Source organism: Mytilus galloprovincialis, chromosome 6 (genome assembly GCF_965363235.1).
Source record: "Mytilus galloprovincialis chromosome 6, xbMytGall1.hap1.1, whole genome shotgun sequence".
NCBI classification, from domain to species: Eukaryota; Metazoa; Mollusca; class Bivalvia; order Mytilida; family Mytilidae; genus Mytilus; species Mytilus galloprovincialis.
In genome coordinates this window covers 52,799,949-52,824,984 of record NC_134843.1, presented here as the reverse complement: position 1 = coordinate 52,824,984, position 25,036 = coordinate 52,799,949, and the positions used below count along the sequence as shown (strand labels likewise).

At 34.1% G+C, this 25,036-nt stretch overlaps 1 protein-coding gene and 1 long non-coding RNA gene across 2 annotated transcripts in view; one reads left to right on the top strand and one right to left on the bottom strand.

Moving 5' to 3' along the window:
* Positions 1 to 25,036, bottom strand: part of LOC143079864 (acidic phospholipase A2 PLA-2-like) — a 168,098-nt gene that overhangs the window by 68,228 nt on the left and 74,834 nt on the right. The window lies entirely within an intron of this gene.
* On the top strand, positions 10,103 to 24,108 carry LOC143079856 (uncharacterized). Its single transcript, XR_012979506.1, has 2 exons — positions 10,103 to 10,190; positions 20,087 to 24,108. It is a non-coding gene; the product is annotated as an uncharacterized LOC143079856 (long non-coding RNA).

The window sequence follows — 25,036 nt, the reverse complement described above, 5'->3', positions numbered from 1 at the left end:
TTTGTGATGCACAACAGTGCTAAGTAAGAATCATATATTAGCTAACAAGAAATACTTCAATATTTATTGGGATCATCAGGGCAAGTAAATTTTTTTCCGGACAAGTAAAATTTTAGGTTTCACTTGCCCGAGGACAAGTGCTCTCAACAAATATTTCCACACCCCTGAATTTTGGTCTCTTGTGGACAGTTGTTTCATTGGCAATCATACCACATCTTCTTTTTTTTATATTAATGGTTTATTGAAGAAAATGAGTATACGTCTAATTTTCAAAATTTTCTTGGAGAGGGAGGCGGGGGCATGAATCCAAACCCTTCTAGTAGGTTTTGATTGGCCCTGGAAAAAATACAAGTTACTTTGGCTCAATGTAAAAATAAGTTTATCTCTATAAAAAATCAAATGGTTGCTGCCTTAGCTGTCCAAGATGTATGTATACAATGATGGTGTGTCATAGGAAAGGATATATTTAATCCTACATATAGATCTGGGTCTGAACAATTCGTCAGAGAAAATAGAATTGACAACATTAGCAATAAATGCCATTTTTACGGAATTTATTGATAAATTACCTCAGTCTTTCACTCACAAAGTATGCATACATGGTCAATCCTTCTGACTTCATAAATTATGTTAGAGAGTCGGCTAAATTACGACTTTATGATGAAAATTAACTAAATCCTTCTGTGAAAATGCATCGCATATACAACAGTAATGAATCGCTCTACAGTGAAAATAAAAGTCTGGTATCATTATTCAACAGTAAACATGAATCGCATCACAAACACAACAAAGTCGAATTAGATTTAATATCAACAATCTGAACAACAAAACCTGTTTTAAGTTATACTACATTATAAATCAAAATAAAAGGTACATTTTTCTACAAATGATAACTGACTGCTACTTTTAAAACTCTTGCACGCTCTGTTCGTGAACTATCATTCTTAATATTTATATATCTGTGTATCAATCTTAAACCTGGATGGCTGTAGGCGCGATTAAAACCCTCCCACATCAAATACATTTATCATGAATTTATAAAAACAGTACATATTGTATACTATTTCTTATTTTATCAAAAAAAAATCGTGAATTTGTCGTCTATTTTTTTTTATATCATTCTACATACTAAATTCATCACGGATACAGTGAAAATGGCATTTCAGGATTCGAACATAATACATACACACTGATTAACATGATTAAAACAATTCTTATGTTCTACCTCGCTATGCTCGTCCGAACATAAATTATTTCTCATTCTATATAAAGAAACAACAAAGACTAATATGGCAGGAGGTACACACCAAACAGTTTTAATATAACATTTTTTCAAAATACATGTATACCGTGCAATCGAATATTAAAGTCCATACATCATGCGTCATTATATTATCTATATAATCATCTGAACTGTGCTCATACTAATATCTACAAAAACAAAATACAAAGAATTAGGATTTATACAAAGCATAATATTACAATCTAAATGTAATAAAGTTGTCGAACAAGTTTGGTGTGTGAAATCTCGATGAAATGAAAAGGGCGCGTAAAACAGTATATAAAGTCCGAAAACCGAATTACTCAGTATTCCGCGACAGAAATAGGACGAAATCTCAAAACGAAAAGAAATATAATTATGTTCTACCTCGCTATGCTCGTCCGAACATAAATTATTTCTCATTCTATATAAAGAAACAACAAAGACTAATATGGCAGGAGGTACACACCAAACAGTTCGACAAAACAAAGGAAATATGTGTAGATGAGTATAAATAAAATACAAAAATAGCAATTTACAAATTCAAATTATTGGTAACAGATAACCTGTTATATAAATTTTCTTTTATGTAACTGTCTTTTGAAAGATCTGATTTCCATCGACCGTGTGCTTTTAATAATCTTTCTGGTATTCTATTATGAGCTGCCTGAGTCACACCTCCACTTCTCAAACTATGAAGGCCAAATTTACTTTTATCAAAACCTGCTTGACACAAAGCATCTAAAAGTAGCTCTCTTGCTCTAGTGTATGATATAGGTTTGTTAATTTTGCATAACGCATAACTATTTTTACTTTTTAAGAATGTAATTGCTCTAAATACATATTCGCTGGAAATCACAGAAATATTTGTTAATTTTAAATATCTCTCTAACGTTGTCACTGGACACAAGTCCGTGTTGGTTCTAGCAATACAAATAGTGTTACCCTGTCTATACACATCGGTTTTACTACTTTCTATAATAATTTCTAGATGAGATTTCTGAAAAGTTAAATTTGATGCTTTAATATTTGCAAGCTCACTGAAACGCATAAAACCGGCGTATCCCAACAGCATCAAACAACATATTCTTAAATTCTTAATGTTATTCAAATCTTCATAATTATTGAAAACTTTTTGTAAAATTTCAGCTGTAATTGGTTCTTTTTTATTAACGGGCTTTGATAAAAATGTTTCAGAAAACACTGAATTGTACAAGTTAAGCTCATGCTCCCATTTAATTGCGTAATAAGCATTTTGTAAAACTGAAGAAGATACTTCCAGCTGAATTAAATATGATAAATAAAGTGCAATGTTGGCAACTGACGATGGTAACGCACATAAGTCATAATTTGTACACCAAATGTTAAATTTTTTAAAAGCGTAATCATAAACTTTTATAGTGTTTTTACTTTTGCTGGACATAACAATACGGGGTAGTTTATCAGCGAGGTTGCGTAAACAGGGATTTTCAAAAAAATTCAGATCCTTCCAGTGAGAAAAATTAAACCGAACCTGAAAGGAAAAGAAAGCAATTAAAAAAAAAATAATAAAAAAAAAAAAATACCTATTGTATTGCGCCAATTATCGTATCTTGTAAGGGTCTCCGTCACGGAGTTGTCAAATCTCATCACAGTAGATATAGTCCCATCACGGGAAAATAAACGAAATCCCATCACAGGAATAATACATTCAGCTATAAACACCCATAACAGGTTAAGAATATGAATACCCATCACGGGTTATTACAATGACTGAAATAAACTCCCATCACGTGAAAATTAATACTAGTATATAATTGCCGTCATCTCCTGAAATCTAACCTCAAGACGAGAATGTTAAATGATAATTTCTCAGCGACGAAAATACTGTTAATATCGGAACCTTTTTGAAAAAACTTCTTGGGTTTTGCGTACTCGATTACATCTTTCACGAAGTATTTTAAAAATCTTTGATCATTAAATGACCACAATAAAGGCCAAAAAGGTGAAGATGTCCATTTCGGTATGACTAAAGTGCCTTGACCTTTACAGGTAAACAGGTGTGAAATTGATCTACTAATTAATTTTACAGGTGGTACAATCCAACAGTTAAATTCTGACCAATTTTGTGTGAAAGCGTCTACTCCACTGGTCCCGGGGCACCAATAAGGAGAATAAAAATTTGCCAACTTTCGGTTATTGCTGTCTGCAAATAGGTCGCACGTGTATGGGCCCCATGCTTTATTAAAATAATTAAAATATAAATCGGATACAAACCAATCATCAGAGTCAAAAATTTTACTGTAAATATCAGCAATTTGATTTTGATTTCTAGGTATCCATTCTACTTCTAGGGAAATGCTGAATTTTAAACAAAAATTAAAAATGTCAATTGCAATATCTTGTAATTCAGAGTTCATGCTGCCTGCCTTTATAATTCTTACTACGTTCTGATTATCAGTGTAAACTTTAACTAACCGATTGCTGAAACGTTGAACCAAAGAAGATAAAGTAATAAAGACGGCCTTTAATTCTCTATAAGTCGAACTTTTAGATGCTTCTATGTTAGACCACATCTTATGGACTACTTGATGAACTGTCTCTACTATAAAACCAGCACATGCATAACTGCTAGCGTCTGTATACACTATTCTGTCGGGTAGATAGGTTTGTTGGAATAGATTTTTTCTAGGTAAAGTATGACAATTATTCAACCAAAAATTAATTTCCTGCTGTGCTTTTAATGTTAAAATTATTCTTTCTTCCCAAAAACGAGAACTAGCAACCAACATCATCATATTTCTACTCATGATCCTACAAATATTACCTAAACTAGGCATGAAAGAAATAATTTTCCCTGTAATTCTGGCTAACTGTCTTGCTGACAGCGAATTACAGGAAAGTTTATCTATGTCTTTTTTAAAACGAACAATTTTATCTATAGGAAGATCCAAAGTTGAATTATGCAAATCCCATTCGAAACCCAGCCAAGTTAGTTTTTGAGTAGGCTTCCAAACGCTTTTTTCTTGGTTAACGAAAAAATCTGCGGATTTAAGATCCAACTGCAAGATATTAGATAAAACTTTACAAGATTGTGCATTAGACTCTACTCCCCAACCATCATCAAGGTATAATGTAACTCTAAGACCCTGCGAACGCCAATGCTTGACGACAGGACGTAAAACTTTTGAAAACATATGTGCTGCTGTAGATAACCCAAATGGGAGAGCTGAAAATTTAAAGTATTTAGTTGTGTTCTGAAATTTCCAGGAAAATCCTAAATATGTCTGATGGTCTTTATGAACGCTCACGTGATGATACCCGCTAGTTAAATCAAATTTAATCATGTATCCGTCTTTAATTGTGTATTGTAAAGCCTCCGCTACACCCTCGAACTTAAATTTCCTTTTTTCTATAAATTGATTGACGTGCCTTAAATCTAAGATCAACCTTTCTTTACCTGAGGCGTTAACTGATACGGTAAGTGGATTGATAACAAAAGGAATGTGATCTTTGCATTCGATAGCTGCCCCCGTTTCTAAAAGCTTACCAATAGCACGCTCCACGAATACTGAATGTTTAAAAGCAGAAGTATTATTGCTCAATATAACTGACGAAGGATTTTCATAGAAAGGTATTAAATAACCGCTAGAAATTACGTTGAGAACAAAATTGTTTGCTTTTAAGATATCTTTCCAAAATGAAAAGTTTTCGTTAAGACTACCAACATAAAATGAGGTTTTTTCTTTAAGTGAATTTTCATACTCATAATCTTGCTCATGTAAATTGTAAAACTGGTACTTAACTGTTTCACTGCTGCTGCTTCTCTGAGGGGTATCTGCCTGCTTTCCTGGGACATTGATAGGCCCTGGGACATTGATAGGCCCAATGGCCTTCCTCGTTGTAGTAGAAACAGCGGGTTGCTCCTTTCTTTCCACCAAAGTACTCGCTGGATGTGTAGATGCCTTTTCCACCAGCCGTACTCCTGCTCCTAGATGAGTCTTCTGAATATGTTGAGCTAGGGCGACGAAAAAGATCAGACGTAGCCTTTTCGTCGACTGGGTTCTTGTAATAAGGGTTGGGTCGGTCGGCTTTTGTGTACTTGTCCCTCCTCTTCATTTTCGCTCTGTATTCTGCCTGCTTTAGCCTAGTTGCCTCTTCTGTACTTTCGGTTAACGGGTCGTCCATGAACTCTTCAACTACGTCCCAACCATATTTGTCGGCAATACGGAGTAGCTTGTTCCTTTCTTTTAAAGCTGCTTCTGCTTGCTCCAAGGCTTTAACTGCTGCACCGACAGAACCACGCTCTAGAAAATCTGTCGCTCTGCTAAGTTCATTTAAACGAGCAGTATTGAACTCGTGCTGCCTTCCATTGCCCTCGAATTTAAACTTTGGAGCGATTGATGGTAAACGAGAACTCTTTTCCAGGGGACTATTACCAATCTTTAAGTCAATTTGTGCGAAAAGTTCTTTCTTGTGTCTAACTAAAGCGGTATCTAATTGACGGGAAAACAAAGAAAGGGCGTCTTCAGGAGAAAATCCTACATGATTACCTGGGTCTGTTTGATTTGGCGGTTCACTATCTCGGTTGGTAACTTCGCGTGGGTCTTCCTCGTCACTCATGTTGAACTAAAGTTGTCGAACAAGTTTGGTGTGTGAAATCTCGATGAAATGAAAAGGGCGCGTAAAACAGTATATAAAGTCCGAAAACCGAATTACTCAGTATTCCGCGACAGAAATAGGACGAAATCTCAAAACGAAAAGAAATATAACCCTCTTTACAACAGTTTAGTTAAGAACCGAAAAGTGAATGACAGGTAAATATCAAGATGCCAGTCCTTAAGAAGAACTCTTATACTCGTTGTTGTTTTAGTCTTATTATGATCAAGTTGGATAAACGTAAAAATAACCTTACCAGAACATTCTCGCATGGTCGTCATCATTTGCACAGAGGTAAGTAAACGTTACAAGTTGATTGAACTGACTGATGAATTTAAAAACGTCGACCACGCGTACGTTGACTGACAAGATGTATCTAATTGCTAGCTGAGTTGGGGTCTTAGGTCTGTATGATTCTGAAAAGTCTATTTATATTTATTTGTAAAATAGTTTAACTTGTATGCGAAGAAAGGAAACGATTTCTCGATCTTTGCACTAGTCTTTATCGTGTTAGAGTTTACACGATTCCCTTTCGTTTTGTACCTTGAAAATTCAAATGGATGGTGAATTTTGAACGTCAATACAAAACTGTTCTCAAATCAAAGTTTTAAACGATTTGATTTCAAATCAAACGTAGGCAATGGCGAAAGTTTGCGTAGGGCAAATAAGATTAACATTTAAAAAAATTATGTAAATTATTATAAAACTGTATTACGAAGGAATCTCAAATATGGCAAAATGTGTGCACAATGTATGCTACTTCAACATTGAGACATTTCTTTTGTACCTCATACTAGACTACAACATGTAGCATGACTGTTTGTTTATCTTTGCTAAATTATATTTTCAGTGTGATTTTTTTCTCTTTTTGATTGGCTTTATCCGTTTTGCCAAGGCGTTGTCAGCTTATTTTTGACGTATAAAATTAGATGTCACTTTTATATATTTCACCTCTCTGTTACAAATCTTTTGGTTGAAGATAACGATAATACAGTTTAATTTATTTCCTTAATGCTGATGCAGATATGGACTTTTCCATTACAACAGCGTAGCATGTGAAGGGTGTATAAGTTAGCATGTCCTTATTTATAGTAATTCTATATCCAATTACGTATTTCAACAAATTGACGCCCACGCGAACCCTTTCAACAACTGAGACAATATCTGAAAATGTCTAATTTTTGGCAATAAAAAAAACTAAATGTCTTTCGAACCGGATTTTAATAACACAAATGGAAGTTCTAACACACATTGAGGATCAATGAACTATTGTCTGTAATTCAAACAATTGTTAAAAGTGGTTATAATTGCAATTTTAAAAATGGTATAAACAAATTCCAGGTCATTCCTGTTACCAATTTGAAAGTGAATCAATTTTAAAAAGTTTCTTATGAGAATAAATTTCAGTTTAAGATATCTGGTTTACTATAGCTAGTATAGCCTACAATAGTTTATCAAATGCAAATTATTTATTTTAGCATTTTCAATACAAAAGGTTACAAACTATACTAAAATATAGTCCGACATGTCGGTAATATGAAATAATCTTCAATATCAGGACAAATATCAGGACAGAGTTGGTAACAGTTTTTTTTCAACACAATTACTTATTTCATATTTTAAGAAAAATACATCGCAATTGGAATATAATAGCTAACAATGTCATTTATCTTTTGAAACTGTATTTGCAAGATGAAAAATCTGCCTAGGTAATAAAAAATTCTAAGTTAAATTCCTTTCTATTACCATCTACTATACTAAAATTGCTCAATGTTTTCTGCTGTTATCAGAAGTAAAAACCCTGTCTTTTCATTCGATAACCTGTATATTATGTTGAGATTTATTTAGTATGATGATCATAACTTATATTAAAAAAAATAGCTAGCATATAGAAGATTAACTTAAAGTTTGTGATTCATCAGGGAAATTGTCTTTAACATCCTTCATGTTGCTGATTATGGCTATGCTGTTACTTTTCATCAAGTAACATGATAGAACGTAACAGAAAGGAATTACACAGTACTTTTTGTTCTTTTATTCGAATAGTGTCCATCTACAATTTAATAATATGCTATAAAAACACATTTACTGTTACAGAGCTGTCAATGAAATATTCTCAGAAGGTACACTAAAAGACTGTAACAGGAGAGAACAACAAAATTATCCTTCTCTAAATTCTGACCCTTGGGGAATTCGGATTTTTCAAACTGGCTGCCATTCACCTATACATACGGGGTCATACATTCAGGAAATGGTGCTCTTCTCATTACATTACAAGAAACCAAATCTTGGTCTTTTAAACGTTTCCAAAGTTGAAAAAACAGTTATGACAGGAGGGAAACAACCCTTTGGGACAAAATTTAAGATACCCTCAAAAATGCAAAATTTTATCACATGCTTAAGTTATGTAATATAATCAGACCATTAAGAACAAGTTGTCTATATAATCTATCATATTTGTAAAAATAAATCGGAAGCCTGTTTACTTAATTTATATGTTCGATGAATGACTTAGTTGTCAGAAAACAACACCGGACAACATGATTTGGGGAGGGGGGGGGGTGAACAATTGAATTATAATATTTTATTAGAAGAAATATAAGAAAGAGTGTTTAATTGACAATAGTTGGTGCATTATATACTCTAGGTAATACTGAAACTTAAAACACTCCAAATAAATATGCCTGAATTTTTGAAGAAAAATTGCGGGTGCAAGATGGAACATGGAAATTATACTTTTTCAGATAATTTTTCAACTACAGTGTATGTGATTGGTCCGTGCAAGTTGTCTGATGCAAGATACATTTCTGCCCTGTCAAACAGGCTCTATTTTATAATTGACAATATAAGTGTCACGCCCTTCTTTTTTCAAACTAAATGATAGAACACATTATATGAAGTATTGCGAAATTGTTCTTGTCCTTTAATATGAATGTTATATTTGCTACTGTTTATCGGTATTCAATATGGATGCCACTGTTTCGCGATCTTTAATTGTGATGAAATAGTTGCCAAAGTTTCTCGATATTTATCATCTCCCTGACATATTTGCAACTGTTTCTCGTCCTTTAATTATGGTGAATACGTGTTTAGAACTGCTGTTATAAATTTGATATTGTATGATTTATTAGCTGTGTTCGGTCTGAAACAGTCTAAACTAGGACACCATAATGGCGGTTTTAAAGACCACTCAAGGATATGATATGTAAACATATCATTGCGACGGTTCCTTCAGAAATACAAGGATGTGGGATGTGATTGTCAATGTTAACATAAGAAAAATAAAGAATAAACGATAGTTGTTTTTTAGTTAACTTAAGAGTAAATAAATGTTGATTGAAGACTTTGAAACAGAAGAATAACATAATGGTGCGTTCGAAGCGTTTTTCCGTAATGTCATTTACTTTCATCAGGAACAGCCAAACAAACTCAAATGCTATTTATCATCTGGATAGACATGGTAGATGTTCTGATTGTTCACGATAGTGACGCGCAATGTTAAAATACGCGTCCTTTTGTCATTCCTGAAAAATATGTTACAAACAATTATCTTACCACGATAACAGAAAAACGCCAGATAGTTTTAAAGTACTTGAAAAGGCACTTTGCTACAATTAAGTTACTGCCAATTGTGTTTTTTTTTAAGATTGACATTGATGAAATTATAAGTGAGCTGATCATTCAAATGAAACAGAGACAACAACTATGTTATTTTCAAGTTTTATAAGAGAAATTATGTATAGCTGCACCATGTATGAAAAGCTTCACATTTCCCCGAGTATGTTATAGCCCACCCCCTTTTTGCAGGAAATTTTATGGTGATTATTTAAGGAATCATTGTTGCTGGAGTTCTCTTATGGCAGTCAGTTGATTTCAGGTTCCACCACTGATATATATCTGACATCGACTGCTACAGATGTTTAACGGCTTTGACTAGTTTATTAAGACCCCGCTCGGTCATATTTGAGACCCGCCAATTTATATTTTGTTGTTAACTGTCTATTTATATATTTTTTTTAATAAATATATAAAATTATTTTTAATTATCGACGCTCTTTTCTATTCACGCTAACAGTCTAAACTCTTCATTTTACAACTGGAATATATACTTTATTGATGAATGCAGCAACTTTTGAACAATTTACATGTGCTGCGTTTCTTTTGATGAAAAGTATACATGCGTTACGTGTATATAGTGACATTTAAACATCCGGGTTGATTTATTGACCTTGTCAGAAGACATGAATTGTTTCGATAAGAATTTTTGAATGACATAAACTAAACATTTAAGGTAAAACTACTAATATTATTTTATATCATCTACTTAATTATCAATGCATTAGCAAATGACTTTTATTTAAATTTGCAGAGTAAACCAAAAGTACTTGCAGTTCTTTGTGATGACCACGGATTTATATATATAGCTTCTATAGAAACACAATGACCAGTGGCGGATCCAGAATGTTTCATAAGTGGGGACCACTGACTCCCTGAGAGGGGCTCCGCTCAAGTCATGCTTCAGTGATTCCCTATATAATCTACCAAATTTTCCCCAGAAAAGGTGTGGGTCCGGGCCCCCTAAAAAAACTCTAAATCCGCCTCTGATGAAATACATTTTTGTAATGTCAAGAATAGATTGTATATTCAAAGTTAAAGGAATGAAGTATATTTAGACATTTCCGTTCAAGTAAATCGAGTCGACGATCACCTTTCTCGATGTTTATTTTTTTATGTTCTGCAAACAACTGGCCCAATAGAACAGTAATTGGCCTTGCAAGATGATTACTGTTTTCAAACTTGGATGTGTTTTCAAACAGAAAATCTAATACAGTATAACAGTAAAAAGACTTACAAAAACAGTCAATCAAATCCTTATAACTCATTGGTGAAATATTTTTCTGGGGGCTACAGAAACTAAAAGATAGAAAAAAAAACATTAAATATCAGCAAAACAAGACCTACAAATACGTTTACAAAATTGACACCTTTTAAGCTGTGATACAACTAAATGATGATTTAAGTTTTATCTAAAAGGGAATTGGGGATTTTAAACCAAATAATAAAATAAAAGTAGATCGAGATAAAGTAGAAAGTTCTAGTTGGTCAACTTGGCCAAATATCAGACTCTTATATGAATATTAAATCTTGAATTAGGATTTTTTACTTTAATGATTTTGTAATAATCTAAAAAGAACTGTATATAGATGTAGGAATATGTGATATGAGTGCCAAAGAGACAACTCTCCATCCAAATAACAATTGATAAATATTAATGTTAACCATTATAGGTCAAGGTACGGCCTTCAACACGGAGCCTTGGCTCACACCGAACAGCAAGCTATAAAGGGCCCCAAAAATTACTAATGTAAAACCATTCATACGGGAAAACCAACGGTCTAATCTATATAAAAACGAGAAACGAGAAACACGTATGAACTACGTAAATAGACGACAACTACTGTACATCAGATTCCTGACTTAGGACAGATGCAAACATTTGCAGCGGGATTAAACGTTTTAATAGTACCAAACATTCTTCCTTTTCTGAAACAATAGTATAACATCACGACATCGAAAAAACACCCTATAAAATATAAATTGGAAGGCTTAACTTAATAAAAAAAAACGCAAATTAACACACAATGAACGAATAAATTTGATCTTCAATACCTGAATGCAAAAACATAGTTAATGAAATTCACAAGGGATAAATAATTAAGGTCAAAAGTAAATAAACATGTTTAAACAAAGCTAAAGTAAGATACCACTGTGAAATAATAAACGATTTTTAGAATGTATATACATGTATATGATATATTTATAAATATAAATGCAAAAATGACTCATGATATACAAAAAGATTTCTAAATAAGATTCACTAATGAACAAACAACTGATTGCAATAAAGGTAAAAATGAATACTAAAATGTCATAGTGAACGATTCTGGCTCTTTGAAGCCTCTTGTTTTGATGTTTTCTGTCCAAAGTTTAGGACTACAAGTTAAATGAAACGGATTTGAAGTACAGTGGAGATCAGTTCTTACCTCTCATAAATTCTGTCAGAATCTGTCAGGAGAACTGTTCTAGAACAGTTTGTAGAACTGTCAGCCTGACACCTTTTAGTCAGTTCTAGGTTAGAACTGTTCCAGCTAGAACTGATTTGGTCAGTTCTACCTAGAACTGATTTGGACAGTTCTAGCTAGAACTGATCCTGACAGTTCTACCCTAGAACAGTTTTAGACAGTTCTAGCTAGAACTGACCAAATATTTGGTCAGTTCTACTTTTAGAACAGTTCAACGGTTAGAATTGATTTCCAATCCTACGGCTAGAATTGATTTACAAATTCTACAGCCAGAATTAATTTATAAATTCTACGGCTAGAATTGATTTATAAGTTTTAAGAAATATTTGTCTTAATATAAAGGCTTCGGCAAAATAGCGATTAATATATAGAGTTTTGCTATTTTGCCGGTTTTATTTCAGATTTATAATCGGCAAGAGAACATGTTTAACCCCACCATATTCTGCATGTATGTCAGTGTCTGTTCCAAGTCAGGAGCCCGTAATTCAGTGATTTTCTTTTGTTGATGTGTAGTATAAAATATTTGTTTTTCTTTCATTTTTTGTACATAAATTAGGCCGTTAATTAGTATTATGGGGGGGGGGGGGGGGTTATTATTTGAATTGTTTTACATTTTTTTATTCTGGGAGTCAGGGTGGCTCGTTATCGCATAACAAAATTATCCTCATTAACCAAATGTAATATCTGTTTACGAGTAGTTTTCATACCTCGGACAGACCTGTTTAACAAAAATATTTGACCACATCAATCTAAAGTGACATTATTTGCTTCAGTCTTCTGCAAATCTATATAGCTGCACAGTACTTCAGTTTTAATTTTAGGTCAAGAGGGACTGTACTATACAAGTTACAGCAATATTGGAAAACAATTTTGTTCGCATCAATTTATAGTGCCAGCATGCAGGGGTAGATCCAGCCATTTAAAAAAAGGGGGGGGGGTTCCAACTATATGTTCAAATTCAAAAGCATTGATCGTCAAAAAAAAGGGGTTCTAACTCCTGAACCCCCCCCCCCCCTTGATCAGCCAATGAGCGTGTCCTCTTTTTATTCAAAATATTGAATCATAAACAAATATCAGTAGTTTTCATACGTCAGACTGAGTCGTATAATAAAATCTTTTGACCGCATCAACCGAATCTTACCATATTTGCTTTTTTTTATGTAAATCAAAATAGCTGCACAGTAATTCAGTTATAATTTTTGGTCAAGAGGGACTGTAGTATATAAATAACTACAATATTGGAATTGAGAGTGCCAGCATTTCCTATTTTTATTCAAAATATCGCATCAGAAACAAATATCAGTCAAGTCAGTAGTTTTCAAACCTCAGACTGACAGTAACATGTAATCATGTAACAAAATTATTTGTCTGCATCAATCAAAACTGACCATATATGACAGCATCAACCAAAACTGACCATATTTGACCGCATCAACCAAAACTGACCATATTTGACCGCATCAACCAAAACTTACCATATTTGCTCTTTTTTATGTTACTCTTATAGTTGCATAGTAAATCTGTAATATTTTTATGTAAGGATGGATTGTAAAATCATGAAAATACAAATGATAGAAATATGGGAACACAATGCTACCTAATTTCATTTGCGTCAATTTAGAATGCCAGCATGTCCTCTTTTTATTCAAAATATTGCATCATAAACAAATATCAGTAGTTTTCATACCTCAGACTGACTGGTATAACAAAATAATTTGTCCGCATCAACCAAAACTGACCATATTTGCACTTTATTATGAACATGATGTGAATCTTAATAGCCGCAAAGTAAATCATGTATATTTTTATATCAGGATGGATTGTTTAATAAAAATGAAAGCAATATTGGAAAATAAAATTATGCTCACATTAGTTCGGCGGCTACAAGCATATTTCAGACGAATTGTGCACATCCTGTTACAAGCATGAAATTTGGCATAGACCTTTCTCAACTATTACTCTTTTATTTCAGATAGGGAGGCATTTGAACAAAAATGTCTCACTTCCGGTAAAATCCAAAATGGCGGACGTCATACTTAAATCAGCCAAATATCGAAGGCTAGCGTGTAAAAATGTGTTATTATCATGCTACTATCATAATATTTGGTATATACCTTTGTTTTTACTACTTTTGGATAAATTAAATAGATAAGATGTCTTCAGAAACCCCACTTCCGGTTAAAATCCAACATGGCGGACATTGTACTTAAATGAGCTTATTTTTTAGGGAGGGTAATTGAAATGTGTTTTAACGTATTGCTACTATCGTTACATTGTGAAGGATTATTTCTTTGGTGCTTCTGATGGCTAGAATGTATAAGACATATGCCTTAAAAACCCTTACTTCCGGTTATAACCAAAATGGCAGACATAGAAATATCATTTTTTATTCAAATTTTCAACTTTTTTCAAAATGTAAAGAAAATGATTTTATTTTGTGTTGGTCATTAAACTTTTGGCTTAAAGTTATCCCCAAAACCACTTATTCTAGCATGTTGTAAATGTTTAGATATAAAGTAAACACTTCCGGTAAAAAATAAATTTCAAAGATGAGTCCTCAATCTATTTCTTCGATGTAGAGTTTTGGATAGATTGATTAAAACAAAATAGAATCACCATAATACTAAAAAATATTTAAAGTTACTACTATTTGGCCAGGAATACATTTTTATTCACAGTCACCATGACATGCACACATCGCAGTGCACGGGATACCCGATTTTCAACATTAAAAATAACCGCGGTATCCTTTCTTACATCCACAATGTACAAGATTCTTACAAAATGATGAGGTCTCGAAAAGAGTTTTTAAAAAGCTATCCTCTTTGTCTTCGCCTTGAATGGGTAGCATAAGAGCCAATCCCAAGCTCGTCTCCCTAAACACCTACCTAAGTATATTGCATGATTTACATGCAGGAAAAGACATGACCAAGTTGAGGGATAGCATCAAAAAGCCTTCCCTTTTGCGCAAATAGTTATTTTCTTGCTTCGTTAACAATGTTATACCCATCCGTTAAGTTTGTGCGATCTTACAGTAAAACCCCGGTGATTTAGTCTGATTAATCATCATTCTTTATGTTAAAGTCACATCTTCAAATGCAATCAATGTTTCCCACATAGTCTGTTTTCCCTTTCAAACAAAGAGAGAACCATATCACAACAGGTAAAGGCATGGATAACAATACGTGCATGTGTCAGATCACTCATTGCCTAGCGCATTTGAAAGGCCATTGATAGATATTAATCCAAAGTCTTTTCCGCTCCCAAACACAATCCATAGTTCGTCTACCCCTATTTGACAGAATAGCGAAACAGTAGTGACAGCATCATCATTAACGACTGTTCGAATCATGACTCGTTTAAGTTCGTGTTTGACTGCATCAGACACATGCACCATGATTTTAGTGTCTGCCTCTAAATGTGAACTTGGTGCTGAACTTGAAATAAATCACGTGGTTGATAAGATAGAATATCCTGACCATTTGTTGCTATAACTACCATACGCATCCAAGACTTCATCCACTCGTATTTCAGTTTCAAGGTATTTTATTAAGGCAAGGACATAATACCCAATCAGCAGACTCGTTAGGCCGCAATTCACAATCGGAGAGCTGATTTCCAACATTTACAAAAACTGTGGTATTGTTTCTCACATCGTTAAATTCCAAAAACATATTTTCTTGCCTTGTTAACCAAATCTGTTTCTTTTTTTCGATCTTACAACAAAACCACGTATCGTTTTCAATGACATTAAACTTATCAAATCCATATTGTGATGTTGACTGGTCAATCATCATTCTAAATGCTATAGGCACATCTTCAAAATCCATTTATGTCACCAACGCAGTTTCTTTTCCAGCAAACGTGTTATCTTTTAATGCCTAGTGCATTTGAAAGGTCATTGATTGATATATATCTTATACTTGTTCCCTTCCAAATGCAAACCAAAGTTTGTCTGCCCCTATGTCACGGAATAGCGAAACAGCAATGACATCAGTATCTGTTTGAGTCGTGACTCATTTAAGTCTGTGTTTCACCGCATCAGACACATCGATCTTGATTCTAGTGTCAGCCTCTTCGTGTAAACATGGTGCTAAACTTGAAAGATCATCAAGTGTTGGATAACACTGAACATCCTGAGCATTTGTTGCTTCAACTACCTTGTACTCAAAATTGTATTGAGCAAGCTGCTGTGAAGGAAAACTTAAAAGTTCTTTCTTACTGTCGTCATCTCTCAGAAAACTTTGCCAATTTTGAGGATGTTTTTAATCCTGGATTCGTCTGTGTATTTCCTTTCCCCTAAATGTTGCTCTTGCTTCTTTTAGCAGCTTTCAAACTATCAGTATTGCCTATGTTCGCATCCGACACTACCTCCACTGTTGTTACAGTTTAAAAGTGTTTCCAAACGAGTATGATGATTGGGAATTATGTCCTTACCTTTATAAAATACCTTGAAACTGTAGCAAGAGTGGATGAAGTCTTTGATGAGTATGGTAGTTGTAGCAACAAATGCTCAGGATATTCTATCTTATCCACCACGTGATGTATTTTAAGTGTAGCACCATGTTCACATAAAGAGACTGACACTTAAATCATGGTGCATGTGTCTGATGCAGTGAAACACGACCTTAAACGAGTCATGATTAACAGTCACTGATGATGCTGTCAATACTATTTCGCTATTCCGTGACATAGGGGCAGACAAACTATGGATTGTGTTTGGGGATGCAAAAATCTTTGGATTAATATCTATCAATGGCCTTTCAAATGCACTAGGCAATGAGTGATCACACACACTTATTTCTGACCCATACCTTTACCGGTTGTGATACGGTTCTCTCTTTGCGTTAAAAGGAAAAAAAGACTGTGTGGGAGACATTGATGGTATTTGAGGATGTGACTTTAACATAAAGAATGATGATTGATCAGCCTTAATCACCGGGGTTTTACTGTAAGATCGCACAAACTTATCAGATGGAGCTAACATGATTAACGAAGCAAGAAAGTCAATTTTTGCACAAAATGGAAAGCTCATTATAAGTGAGGCTATTCCCACGACTTGGCCTAGTCTTTTCAAGCATGTAAAACGTGCAATATTCTTATGCAGGTGTTTAGTGAGACGAGCTTGGGATTGACTTTTATGCTACCTAGTCTAGTCATTAATGGATTGCGAAGGGACAAAGAGGGTCCCTTTAAAAAAAAATATTTCTGAGACCTCATCATTTTTTCAGAAGCTTGTACATTATGGATTTAAGAAAGGATGCCGCGATTATTTTTAATGTGGAACACCGGGTGTGCCATGCACTGCGATGTGTGCATGTGGTGATGACTGTGAATAAAAATGTATTCTTGGCCAAATAGGAGTAATTTTAAATATTTTTTAATACTATAGTGATTTTGTTTTGTTTTAATCAATCCATCCAAAACTCTATATCGAAGAAATAGATTGAGGACTCATCTTTGAAATTTACGTCATATTTTTACCGGAAGTGTCAACTTTATATCTAAACATTTACATCATGCTAGAATAAGTGGTTTTGGGGATAACTTTAAGCCAAAAGTTTAATGACCAGCACAAAATAAAATTATTTTCTTTACATTTTGAAAAAAGTTGAAAATTTGAATAAAAAAATGATATTTCTATGTCTGCCATTTTGGTTATAACCGGAAGTAAGGATTTTTAAGACATATGTCTTATACATTCTAGCCATCAGAAGCACCAAAGAAAGGTTCCTACACAATGTAATGATAGTAGAAATATGTTAAAACACATTTCAGTTACCCTCTCTAAAAAATGAGCTTATCTAAGTACAATGTCCGCCATGTTGGATTTTAACCGGAAGTGGGGTTTCTGAAGACATCTTATCTATTTAATTTATCCAAAAGTAGTAAAAAACAAAGGTCTGTACCAAATATTATGATAGTAGCATGATAATAACATATTTTTACACGCTAGCCTTCGATATTGGGCTGATTTAAGTATGACGTCCGCCATTTTGGATTTTACCGGAAGTGAGACATTTTTTTCAAATGCCTCCCTATCTGAAATAAAAGAGTAATAGTTGAGGAAGGTCTATGCCAAATTTCATGCTTGTAACAGGATGTGAACAATTTTTCACAAAGCCCCCGGACTACATCAGTTTATAGTGCCAGCATGTCCTCTTTTTCATCAAAATTTTGAATCGTAAACTAATTTCAGTAGTTTTAATATCTCAGACTGACTCATGAATATAACAAAATTATTTGTCGCATCAACCAAAACTGACCATATTTGACAGCATCAACCATAACTGACCATATGTGACAGCATCAACCAAAACTGACCATAATTACACTTTGTTATGAAAATCTTAATATATATATAGCCGCATACTAAATCACTTATAGTAATACATATACCGGTAACGATGGATTGTATAATTAAAATGACAGCAATATCAATGAATATTGGAACACATTAATGGCTACAAAAAAATTTCCACATCAATTTAGAATATCAGCAAGTCCTCTTTTTATTCAAAATATTGAATTGTAAACAAATTTCAGTGGTTTCGATATATCAGACTGAGTGAGAGTTGTTTTAACAAAATTATTTGACCGCATCAACCAAAACTGAACTTATTTACACTTTATCATGTAAATATACATGTATATGGCCTCATTGTAAACATGGTAAACCAATGTTATTTCTATGTGAGGACGGATCGTATGATAAAAATTACACCAACTTTGAAACACAATACACCTTATTGCTAATCCTGGCTGACCCGGCCTCTTGAACTTTTGAAGCATACAACAATGACTTTTCCATTGTGGCGTCAGATATTTTGTTTTATGACGTCAAAATTTTACGGGAACCTGTGTGATATTCAGTAATGGCAGACAAATTGCGACAAGGTGTATTTATACCATATCTAAGAATTTAGCGCGCCGTTATTTCCTCTCTGTATCCATAATAATGAACCGTCATTAAACATGCTAAAGTGACTTTTTAACATGTTTAAGTCAGTAGATTGTGATGGTTTTTTACACAAAACTATTTAATGGCATCATCCAACACTCACATGACTGATTCATATACTTTATTTTAAAAATAAAATAAAAAGTACATGTATGGGAAGTTCTCTTCTTGGAATAGTATACTGTTAATACAATTTGAAGAAAGCAAAGAAAAATGCATGATTTTGTTTGTAGCGGAACGTCCAGGGGCAAATGTTTCATTCATGTTCAGATCCAGTATATTTTCTGAGTTCCAGACTCCCAGATGTCATTTATTTATATAATCGTTATGGATAAGTTTGGCTAAGACGAGATGATGTAAATGTATATATAGTTTTTTTACATTACACAACACTTTTTTCATTAATATCCCATAATTCATCCACTGTACAATTTTCGTTTGATCATTTGTCAAAACAGAATTATAAATGAATGTAAATCCAAGACAAACAAGGTATATTACGATTAAAATTCCATGAATTAAATGTAGAGTTTTATTTAGGAAGAGACTGTTAAAAACGGGGAACGAAGAAACGTAAACAATGATGTTTCCGTATGCAATCTTATAAAAATATCTCCGATGAGTTGGATAACCTTCTATTCACTTCGATATTTGTACATGTAACGTAATACAAGTCGTTTGATCAGTAAAAAATATAGAAAATCTGCTATTTAATATATAGCAAAGTAATTGGAAGTGATTTATTTCTTCTAAATTCTAAAGTGCCCTTACTGCAGTGACGTCATTTAGAACTGTTCTACAGTCCTGACTGATTAAGTCAGTTCTGCTGACAGTTCTACGGTTAGAAGTGATTTGGACAGTTCTACCTAGAACTGATCCTGACAGTTCTACCCTAGAACTGATCCTGACAGTTCTACCTAGAACTGATTTAGTCAGTTCTACCTAGAACTGATTCTGACAGTTCTACTTAGAACAGTTCTAGGGTAGAACTGTTCTAGGTAGAACTGTTCTAGGACAGGTTAGAACAGTTCTATGACAGAATATTCTGACAATTCTAATGAGAGGTTAGAAGTGATCTCCACTGTACACTCAAGATGTTTTAAAGTCAGTAGCTAATAGATGATTTTGAATTTTGTTTTGAAGATAAGAATGGCTTCAGCTAGTGGATCATTTTGTGGTGTATGTGAAGCTCAGGACGTGGTGAACGAGGCTGCCGTTTGGTGTCCGGAGTGCAACGAAGGGATATGCATATCGTGTGAAAAACATCATCGAGCCTCAAGAGGAACAACACATCATGAGGTAACTTCAATGAATGCTTATAAACAAATACCGCACACAATAGCAAGCATAAACCAATACTGCCCAGAACATGACAAAAAATATCAGCACTACTGTTCTCTACACGAAAAACTTTGTTGTCCGCCTTGCATCACAACAAATCACAAGAAATGTGATTTGTTAGTAATTGATGAAATTATTAAAACCTCGAAAGGTTCCGTATTATTTGACATTATGGAACAAAGTTTAAAAGAAATGAAGAAAAACATAGAAAGAATAGTGGAAGATCGAAGGCAGAATTTAGAGGCAATTAAGCATCAGCGACAGAGATTCCATGCAGATATAAAAGAGACACGTGAGAAGATCAACAAACATCTAGATAAACTTGAACAAGACATAAAACAGGATATACAAGCTGTGGAACAAAAAGTCATATCACAAATAAACAGATTTGTGCAAAAAGTTACCGACCATGGGAAAACAATAGATGAGCTACAGAAAAATATAACTGCGACTAAACGTTTTGCAACTGACCTTCAGACATTTTTTGGCGGTAAAATGTTTGAATCCGAGATTCAAAAAGAAGAGGAGTTTATGATGTCTTTAATAGAAGATGGATGTTTACAACAACTCAACTTACAATGGAGAATGGATGCCAAGATGTCTGATATTCTGTCTATGACGAAAATTGGTGAGATATCCGTTATACCAAAACCGTTAACCATTTCCGTGACTACGGATAGGGAAAAACAAGCTCAGCAAATGATACCAAAGATACCAAAAACAATTAATGACATTCAGCTTACCTTATTAAAAACAATTGAGATACAGAAAGGGGAAAACGGACTTGAAATCACAGGTTGTACTATCATGCCTTCTGGTAAAATTGTTTTTGCTGATCACTCCAATGATCGGCTTGTAATTCACAACGACAATGGATTGTTTGTTTGTGAATCACCGGTATCCCATTGGCCTTTAGATGTTACATGTATTGATGAAAACACGGTCGCTGTCACCCATAATGCAGAGCCTTATTACATAGAAATTATCAACATCGTCAATAGAAAAACTGTAAGACAGATTAAAACGTCCAATCAGTGCTACGGCATTACAAATGAAACAGGAAGATTACTTTATTATGAAGTAGGAAGGGGTATTCAAACAGCAGATGTCAATAGCGGAAGTACTGTTACTACAGTAGTTAAAGTCGATGGTAAGCAAAACTGGAACTATGTTGCAACATCAAATGACAAGATATACCATACAATAAATCAACCAAATACCGTAACATGCTACACAATCACGGGACAGAAGGTTTGGGAATACAAAGACGAATCTATTTTGAAACATATTCGTGGAGTAGCAGTTGATAATGATTCCAACGTGTACGTGGTATCTTATGACAGTATCGTCGTACTTTCACCAGATGGAAAGCACGCGCGTCGATTGTTAACAAACGAGAATGGGATACAACAACCTTTTGGTATCTATTTTGACAAAGGAAGAAATATTTTAGTGGTAACGAATTTATTTGGACCAGCCAGTATGTATGAAGTTAAATAATTGGCTCAAAAGTCAGAAATCCAACAGTTTGAAACATTCTGTAGACTTACAAACAAATTTTCAATGTAAACAGTGCAAAAATATTATTGACATTACTAACGTAAGATATTTACTCTAAGAGTGTAGATTATCAGTTTTAGATTAATATTTTTTATTATATATAGTTTTGTTTGGTCAATTTTCTCTGAATTAATTTCACATCAGGGCCTTTACAAAATGTCTAAATGTCAACTTCTATTTCACGTTTTCGAAGCTTAACACAATTTACTTGGATATTCGTCATTGTGTCCAATTTGACTTATTTTCCGTAAGAGATGGATGACCAAGTTGATTATTGACGCCTGAAAATAGCTAAAACCGCATTTTGTATACCGATTTTGGAAATTATTCAGAATTTATAAACAAAAAATTGAATAACCCAAAACAAAAGTTTGTTGTTATTAACTATATATTATCTTTTTGGATAACGATAAGAAACGCACACTACTTTGTAATACTATAAAATACAATTAAATATTTTTCAAAGTGATATGTCTATATGATATTTAGAATTTTGAAACTAACATGACTAAGGAAATTTCATGTTGTAAAGATATATGTATACTAGGCTAAATTACAAGTTTGTAAGATCATTTATATGTATAATAACAAAATACGTTAATGGAACAGTTAGCTAACATTATTTTGAGGAAAATAATTACGAGTTTTCTCTATTTGAAACAATATTGCACATTTTCGGACAATTTTAACAGGACGAATTAGAAATTCAAGTTAACGTGACAAAAATGTGTAATATGTGAACCTCTTGCATTTTTTGCCGCCTGATACCTCCTCGCATTGAATAAATTAGACGTCGAATGAAGTCTTGAGGAATGTTGTCCCATTCCCTGGAAAGTGCTATTAGGAGCTGAGCGAGCGTTTCCGGTAGATTTGGACTATTTCTGAAACGTTGTCCATGTTCATCCCACAGATGTTCGATTGGCGATAAAGCTGGATTCATTTGCTGGCCATGGCAACTCACGAATGTGATTGTTCTCAAAAAAGTTTAACGAAATGTGTGCCACGTGACAACGGGCGTTGTCCTTTTGAAGAAGAGGGACAAAAGATACCAAAGGGACAGTCATAGATCGAAAATAAACTGACAACGCCATGGCTAAAAAATAAAAAGACAAACAGACAAATAATAGTACATATTCAAGGCATAACATAGAAAACTAAAGAATAAGCAACACGAACCCCATCAAAAAGAGGGGTAATATCAGGTACTCCGGAAGGGTCAGCACCCGTCGTGTTGCTCATGTTATTACAAACCCAGTAAATAATCTAATTCCGTAGGTCACATTCGTGGTAAAAAGGGATTGGATTGTAGTTACGACATAAGGAACATATTCGATATCATCTGTGAAGCGTTATACCATAACGATTAACCAACTCGAGATGGCGTCCGTAAAATTTAAGAAGGGACGATTTCAACTTCACCATTTGGAACTTTTGGTTTAATAGCTTCGAATTCCTTGTAAGAAGTAAGTTAACCCTCTATCAAATATATTACTTTACCTCAACCAAATGCTATAAATCTTATTAATAATGCTTGCTACAACAAAACACAGATTAAGTTTTGGAATTTTGGTGGCGTCACGTTTACGTTCTAGAAGTATGCCTCTTTACAAATACAAAATTTGTTAAATAATTCGATTCCATTCCAACCAAATGCCCCAACCAACTTTTATGAAACGTTTACACAATGCTTATTGCCACAACATTCAAATCAAGTTCGAATTTGGGTAGCAGCATTTTTTTTTGCTGTTCTTTAGTTCTGTCCCTGTATAACGTTACATGCAAGCGGGGCATTTGTGTCCAATGGACACATTCCCCATTTATTTTTATCTGTTGCCCCACGATAAATACGTTCTCCCTTTTTTTTTAATACTTACTGGTAATTAAAAAATAACAGAAACTTGTAGTGCCGATTGAAAAAATAAACAAAATGCGTGTTAATCAACTGTAAAATAGACTTAAACTAAATGAGATAATCATATGATCAATGCAATAGGCGGATCTGGGGGCCCATTTCGTGGGGAAAATTTGGTTGATTATATAAGGAATCACTGAACCATGACTGGAGCGGCACCTCCCCCTTAGCCTAGGTCAGTCAGCCCCCCTTTTCCCCCGCTTATGAAAATTTCTGGATTCGCCACTGCATGCAAATAAAAGAGACTGTTAAAACATTATAGATATTTTGCTTTTGAAAATTGTATATAATAAGATTAATAAATGTTTGAAAAATGTACATAATTAGATTAATAAATGTTTGATTGTAGAAATCGTAATGTCAATTACTCTCTTGACCAATTTTGTGGAGTTAATTACGGAATCCGTATTTCCGTTTCTTTTAAGCCCCGGTAACAACAGATCGTAAGATTTTTTGTCGTGGAAGATATATAAAATAGTTGTCGTGGCACTGTCGTGCAAAATGTCAAAAAATCATTTCGAGTTGTCACATGTCCATGATGGGTACACGACAGAGAAAAAAGAATTGTAATTGTACTGTCGTAGTTAACTCACAAGTCGGTCGTGTGACAGTCGTACGACAGTCGTGAGTTTTTTAGGTCTATTTTTCAGGTTTTCGTGTCATAGAATGCGCGTATTACTGTCGTGTCACTGCCGTGCCACTGTCGTGCCACTGTCTTGAAACATGCCAGGCTCCATCTTCATGAATCCAACGAAATCACCGGCAGATTCTCGCCCCAACTCTTGCATCAGTGTATACTATTCTGCCCAGACATCATGCACCGTTCGATCTGTGGCCTAACCCACCAAAGTCGGGCGTTTCGCTGGTTCCTATACTATTCACGGGCTTAAATTAACGCCAACAGGACCATATTTTGCTCTTGTTGGAGTCCGGCAATGCGCCTATTTCGCAGGACCAAATGTAATCGTTCTGATTGAATAGTCATCCTCTTTAAACGGCAGACGTTATGTTTTTCCAAACATTCATTCCCGCCGAATTGTATCATTCTGAATAAAACAAAAATATGTTGCACGACGAACAAACCACTGTCGTACTACAGATAATCAATGTTGTGCGAGCATCGTACGAAATTTGGTATTCTTGAGACAATCTTTATTAAAATGGTTTATATTGGTACTCACGACAATGTGTTTATCGCACGACAGTCACACGACAGTGGTAAGACACTATCACGACAGCCACAAGACAGTGACACGACAAAAAATCGTAGAGCAAAAAAG